Below are 7,793 nucleotides of genomic sequence, written 5' to 3'. Positions count from 1 at the left end.
CTCGATGCAAAGTAAGTGTCCGTACGACGAGACGGCTAGTTAGGGTAAAAAATGACGTACCTTGTGGGAGGGATAGGTCCCTCCCTATTTATACCTTGTATTCGGGTGGACTCTTTGACTTGGGCTCGTCCGTCTAAAAGCTTCTGCCAGCTGTCCAGGCCTTCCTCAGGAGGTAGAGTGACGCGTGGGTCACTTTGGCGCGTACGGGTTGAGGACCCGTCGGGTCGGTAGCCTGTAAAACGGACCTCCAGCCCTTAATGGGCTGGACCAGAATAGTGCTCCCAACATGGCAAACCGTAAGGATCGTGGTTGGCACGATCATCTTACTTGGATCTTATCGTGTGACAGTCTTCCTTTGCTCGTGACTCCGTCCACAGGACACATCTTGAGTGCGCGAGTTGCCCATCAACCGTTGCTTGGGGTGTCGTTTCAGTTTCCATGCTTGAGGGATTAAATGCCCTTTATGACTGATTTGAAAGTGGAGGGGAAAATCCATTTTACCCTTGGCTTTTCACACTCCTTTCTCGACGGTTATCCTCCCATCATTCATATATTTCTCACTTTTCATTCTCCATTTTCATTTTCTCCCATAACTGCTATTTCTCAACCATCATTTTCCCTTTTGTTTGCTGTTGTGTTTTGCTGTATTTCCCTCCAATCCATCGCTTCCTTCTGCTTCACTTACTGGTAAGTGAATCTTTTGCACTTATTTTATTCATTTTAATGCTTCCTTTGTTGCTATTTGTTGCGTTTGGTTACTGCTTGCTTTAATTGAACTCACCATTGTTAGCTAGCTTTTAAGGGGGTACCATAGGTGTTTCCTTCCTAAATTTAAGCCTGAAATAGTGTGGAATAGCATAGGATAATGATCTCGTTAAACACAGCTTAGTTTTGACTTCCTCCGAGCTTTCGACTTTCTGTTTTCACTTAAGTGGTGCCTCACTATAGGTATGGCGCAACAGCTTGTAAATTGTTATGCTTAGGTTACTTCTGACGTGACGAGCACACCCTCTAAGATAACTCAGGAGGATTTACAAGAATTTTAGAATTTAGGGGCATTGTGCGAGGTTGGTCAGGAGGAGGCAAATTATGATGTCTTCATTCCGGGAGACCGAGAGCGTATCTGCCAACTAAACTTATCGTCTCCCCGTGTTCCCGACTGGCTATGGGTGTATAAGCCCATGTTCACCACGCTGGGTGTTCGCGTCCCTTTCTCGCCTTTTATCATGGCCCTCTTAAATCGGTGTGATGTCGCCCGTCACAACTTCACCCCAACAGTTGGGCTGCTATTCGATGTTTTGAGATAGTATGCGAATATCTGGAGCTTCCAGCCTCCGTTAATGTTTTCCTCTACTTCTTCCTGCTTATCAACCTCTCCAGGGAAGGAAAACATAAGAAAGGATACCTTTCCTTCAGGGTTGTACAGAACTGACAGATCTTCGGTCTCTTTGAGGATTCGTTCCATGGTTTCAAAGAAACCTTCTTCAAAGTGAGACCGGCTCGAGGCTGCCACCCCTTATGTCACCTTTGAAGGAGAAAGGCAGATACCGACTTATTGTGCCTTCAGAGTGAATCAAAGATGACGCTCAGGTTGGTTACCAGGCTACTCGGTTCGACCGTCTTTACCAGTATGTCATCCACGTAAACTTCTACCAACTTACTGATGTGGTCCTTGAAGACTTTGTTCATTAATCTTTGGTACGTTACCCCAGCGTTCTTCAGCCCAAACGGCATGACCTTATAATAGTAAGTCCCTGCTGGCATTGTAAACATCGTTTTGTCTTTGTCAGGTCGGTGCATTGGGATCTGATTGTATCCTGAATATGCATCCGTAAAGCTCAAAAATCTGTATCCCGATGCCGCAACTACTAGGGCATCAATCTTGGGAAAAGGGAATGAGTCCTTGGGACTTGCCTTGTTGATATCTGAGTAATCAATACACATCCTCCATTTCCCATTTGTCTTCCTCACAAGCACCACATTTAAGAGCCATGTAGAATAATCGAGTTCCCTGATGAAGCCGGCTTCCAACGAGCTAGCCGTCAGCTTGGCTACCTCGTCAGCTCTTTCCGATGACATTTTCCTTCTTTGCTACGTGACCAGTTGGGCTTCCGGCTTCACGACTAGGCGATGTGACATGAAGTCAGGGTCTATCCCCGGCATGTCAGCTAGAGTCCAAGCGAAAAGGCCTCCATTTGCTCTAATGACTTCTATTAGAGGTTCTTTCAACTCATGGGAGGGAGGTTTCGGTTTACGAACATAAACTTATCCTCCGTATCCCCTACCTGGAATTTCTCCAGGTCCCCTTGTGGTTCAGGCCTCGGTTTCTCATCAACCATCACATCTAGATCCGCCAAAAATACCCCAGCTGCCTCCTTTGATTTTTTTTTCTCAGTGCCAGGCTGGCGTTCTCACAAGCAACCGCCATTTCCAAGTCTCTTCGGATCAATGCCATAGATCCGTTGTCTGCCATGAATTTTATTATAAGGAGCTTCGTGCAAATGAAGGCCGATAGTCTGTTGATGGTCCTCCTGCCAAGGATGACTTTATACGCCGTAGAATCCCTCAGGACCACAAACTCCACCATTGCCGACTTTTGGCTCGCCTCAGAACCCACGCAGATCAGGAGGGTGACAGATCTGTCAGACTTGATGTAGTTATCTTCCAATCCTATGACTCCATGATGGTGGTCCCTGAGGTCGCTCCCCTTGAATCCCAGGGTGTTGGTCATGTTTTGGAACATGATGTTCGAATCAACCCCAGTGTCCACTAAGATCCGTTTGACTAGGCCAGTCCCGATCCTTTCCGTGATTACCATTTGCGGGTCCTTGGGAAGGTCATGGCACCAACAATCTCCAGGGCTAAATGATATCTCGGGGAGTTCCCCGAAATGGAACTTGGAGATTTAGGAAAACACACCTAGAACCCTGGCATCCTTCTTCGCTGCGGATTTCAACTTAGGTGGGGCATTCCGTCTGACCACTATATTTACCACCACCATTGGAGTACTATCCGGGTTGTCAAGAGGACCTTGTCTTGGTTTTACAGTTCGGCTCTAATCTTCCTCAAAGCGCTCTCTATCCCTCCTCCTTGGTTTACGGATAAATTATGAGAACTCGCTCAGCTTTCCTTCACATATGACCTATTCTAATGCATCTTTTAAGTCAAAACAATCTTGTGTTTTGTGCCCAAACACTTTGTGATAATCACAGTAAAGGTTTTTGTTCCTTCCGGTCCTATATTTGAGCTGTCTTGGCTTGGCCAAGATGTCCTTTTTTGCAATCTGCTAATAGACCTCAACGATGGGAGCAGTTAAAGGAGTGTAGTTGGTGAACTTACCCACCCAGAAAAATGGTTTAAACGATTTTCCAAAGGTCCCTTCCCTTGGCTGGTCGGTTGCCGGCTGTTGGCGGCTACCACTTGGCTGATTTCCTCGTGATTGATATATTCCCTTACCACATTCTGAATTTTCTACATCGTCTAGACGGGTTTGGTGGTGAGGTGTTTTCTGGAATCCTCATTCACCAGACCGTTAGTCAGGCACAGCCTTGCCATCGAGTCCGTCGGGCTGTCAATCTCTAAACATTCATCATTAAATTGATTGAGGAACTTCCTCGTCGGTTCGCCAGCCCGTTAGGTCATCCCCAGCAAGTGAATCGGGTGTTTGGCTTTGGCAATCCGGGTGGTGAATTATGCTAAAAACTTCTTTGTGATATCCATGAAGGCCGTAATGGATCCTTGTGGAAGAGAGTTGAACCAACGAATCGCCGGCCCCGCCAAGGATACGGGGAATGCGCGGCATCTGACGGCGTCGCCCATGCCTTCCAAGTTCATTCCACCGAACGGGCACTTTTCCAGAGATCGAGCGTGGGAGTCGCCTTGGTGAGATGGGGACCTTCTACGTTCCTGGGAGGTTCCCGAACTCACTCTTCTCCTTAGGCAACCCCCTGGATGCCTGGCGGCTCCACCCTTGTCTCATACTCCCTCCGTATGAGGGATAAGCTCCATGCTCATGTTAGGTACCCACAGACGGCACTAATGTTTGGTTGCTCATCAAAATGAGAGGTCGATTGGGTGTTGGATTGAGAGCAACTACTAGAGAGACGGAGGTATCTAGACTTGTTCGCGAGCTTTGCGATGAAGAGTCACTACAAGAAATTACCGGAATAGTGACCAATTTAGCGACCGATTTTTCTTGAAAATCGGTCGATAATTAGAAAATAGTGACCAATTTCGGTCACTAAACGTTAGCGACTGATTTTAGTGACCAATTTGTGAACAAGGCCACCAAACCCTCACCAAAGAGTATCAGTCACTAAATCGTTCGCTAACAAAATCGGTCGCTAAATGACCAAATTTTTTGTCGTCTATGAGTAAATCGATCGCTAATTTGTGAACAGTCTTTCGGTATCTAATTCATGACCGATATTTCGGTCGCTAAATCAGTCGCTAATTTGCGACCAACGTTTCAGTCTCTAATTCGATCACTAAGTGGGGACTTGTATTTTAGCAACCAACATTTCAGTTGCTAAATCGGTCGCTAATTAGAAACCAAGCATTTTAGTGATCAAATTTTCATGGCTGATCCTAATATTTTAATTACCAATTTTTCACTAAATTTTTACATCTATGCCATCAAATATTGAAAAACCATCAACACAAAACCTACACCTTAACATATAAAAACCAACCCATAACAGATATATCTCAAACAACATAACACACTTAAACAATAACCAAAATAACTCATCAATTCAATATCATAGGCAACGACAATAATAAGTAAACAACACTCTCAAATTACTAATTATATCATTGAAAGTCTATTAACTAACTAGCATCACAACTACAATGAAATAATCACTCTTTAAACAAACATTCACCATCTTCATCCTCTCCTATATTTATTTCTCCTCCTCTAATTTCCTTTATTGTATGCACCATAACAGCAAATAAAATTTCACTCCATGTTATATCTTGTTTGCTTGCAAATAAACTCCCACATCTATAACACTTACCTTGCTTATAAAGAGTGGTTCAATCTTTTGGCAGGATGTCCCATCAAGTTTAATGAAATCAGACTAGCTTTTCCGCTAAGAAGTACAAAATGAATGTTTCATCTAGAAGATTGGAAAATAATCAAGCAAATAAAAAACTTTAAGATTTAAATTGTTCTCACCCTCCAACCCAAACTACTTGCTTTCAAATATACTGCACCACCAACAAAAAAGACATCTCAGAACACAACAATACCAACAAGTGCAGCTTCAAAAAAAGAACAAAAAGGCATTTTCAACACCACATAAATACATAATGTATACAAAATAATGCAACAATTGTCTAAACATAAATGAACACACATAAACATTTAAATTATGTGCTTGTATGTTCTCTACACATAAATGCTAAATGATGCAATGATGCAATGATTCTCTAAACATAAATGCTAAATGAACACACATAAATGCTTACTCGCTACAATTTTCAATTATTTAATGCATTCAATTTATGTAATTACAATTTCGAAAATGTTTGGTAACCAAAGAAAATCAGAACCAATAATAAATCATTACCAAAGTCATATATAAGTTCTAAAATAACCAAAACCATCACTGATAAAAGTTTAACAAAAGACTACAAAGGAAGAATAAAACATATGCAATGGAACTAGAATTTTCAAAAGGATTGAAGTATAGCTCTTTTCCTCAGGAAAAGTTGACCATTGTCGGTATTTTCAAGCAAGAAAAGGATATTCAAATCAAGCACTTTCTGCAGTAAAAGATTTGTACATGCTTCCAAATGCATGAAACTCATTCAGACTCACCTAATTAATCTTGAAACAACCATTTTTGAGCTAAACTATGCGAGCGTAAAAGCACATCACCCTAAATCAAATTAACCAACTCATATAGCGAGTAAGCAACTACATGATTGATCAGTTGTTGCTAATTGCTATTTGATATAATTAGATGAGATCAAGCAACATGTATTATTACATTAAAACTAGGAGATAATTAATAATTACAATCATAATCATAATCATAATTGTAATTATAATCTTAATGAGTGGGATAATTAGGAGAGGGTATCTTGTTGGTGCCACGGTGATAATTATAATCCTACTTAGTTGCTACTGCTTGCTACTGTGTTACTGGATCTGATTGCTTCGTTTGTTTGATGGTTAGCTTTCTGTTCTTATGCCTTCGCAACAAACAGAATTAGGGTTAGTAAGGGTAACTACGAAGATTAGCCAAAACGAATATTATTATGAAATAATTCTTCTTATTAATTCTGAAAAAAAAAATATTGCCCCCTCAAAGAATCTAAAACACTGAAATCACACATCAAACAGTGAATATACCTAAAGATTAGCCAAAAATTGAAGGAGACAGAGGTGACTGTAGGGATCTAAGAATGTGTCTGAATTAGCGGTTAAGAGGAATTAGCGGTTCACAATAACAAGCTTAAGATCATATCTACCAAAATCTAAGAATGCATAATTAATAGTTCCAAACTCTGAGAATAGATATGGTGAAAAAGTCCTAACTCAGTAATTAACGAAGATGAGAATGGTGTGGTTGTGTGGATGAGTTAGGGTTAGTGAGGGTAATTCGGAAAATATCCTATTTTATTTAAATTAGCGGCCGATTCGGTGATTGATTAGTTTATAAAATCAATCGCTATCTTAAAAATTAGCAACCAATTTAGCGACTACATTTTTAGCGACCAAATTATCAACCAACCAATTTTCACCCTATTTCTCTATCAGTTGCAAAATCGGTAGCTAAATAAAAAAAATAGCGACCGATTTTGTGACCAAGAATCCCAAAAATATTCCTTCCTTTGTTTTGATTGCTAATTTGGTCGCTAAATTAAAAAATAGTGACCGATTTTAGCGACCAAATTTATTCTGGTTTTATAAAACTTATCAATTGCTATTAATGACTGATCATATTAGTTGCTAAAATCAGTCACTATCTTACAATTAGCAGCCAAATTAGCGACTAGTATCTTAGCGAATGATTTAGCGACCAAATAGTTGTTCACTATTTTTACTATCAGTTGCAAAATCAGTCACTAAAATAAAATATAATGACTGATTTTGTGACCAACAGTCCCAAATACGTTACTTTTGTTTTGGTTGCTAATTCAGTCGCTACATTAAAAGATAGCAACCGATTTTATTTTGGTTGTATTTAAAACTTTTTGGTCGCTAATTCGATTGCTATTAGCGACTGATTTAGCGACCAATATTTTTTTGGTCCTGAAAATTCTATATCGGTCGCTATTAGCAACCAATTTTTTCGGTCATTAAAATCGGTCGCTATTCCAGTACTTTCTTATAGTGAGTGCTGCCACGAGCGTCAGTGGATTGGCGGGTGGAGCCACGTTTTAATGACACTCCGATGACAAAGTAAGTATCCGCATGACGAAGCGGCTAGTTAGGGTAATAGATGACGTACCTTGGGGGAAGGATAGGTCCCTCTCCATTTATACCTTGTACTCGGGTGGGCCCTCTAACTTGGGCTGCCCGTTCACCTGGAAGCTTCTGCCAGCTCTCCAAGTCTTCCTCAGGAGGTAGAGTGACGCGTGGGTCACTTTGGCGCGTACGGGTCGAGGACCCGTTGGGTCGGTAGCCTGTAAATGGACCTTCGGCCTTTATTGCGCTGGGTCAGAACACAAGATTCCAATAAAAAATGAAATAATCAAACTTTTGATTGATTGGTTATAGAAATTCCTTATAAAAATGGAGAGTAAAATAATTTTTTTGAGAAAAAAACAATATTATAGTA

This window comes from Arachis ipaensis, chromosome B08 (assembly GCF_000816755.2).
Source record: "Arachis ipaensis cultivar K30076 chromosome B08, Araip1.1, whole genome shotgun sequence".
Lineage (NCBI taxonomy): Eukaryota > Viridiplantae > Streptophyta > Magnoliopsida > Fabales > Fabaceae > Arachis > Arachis ipaensis.
The sequence above is the reverse complement of the archived record's forward strand: the minus strand, read 5'-3'. Positions refer to the sequence as shown.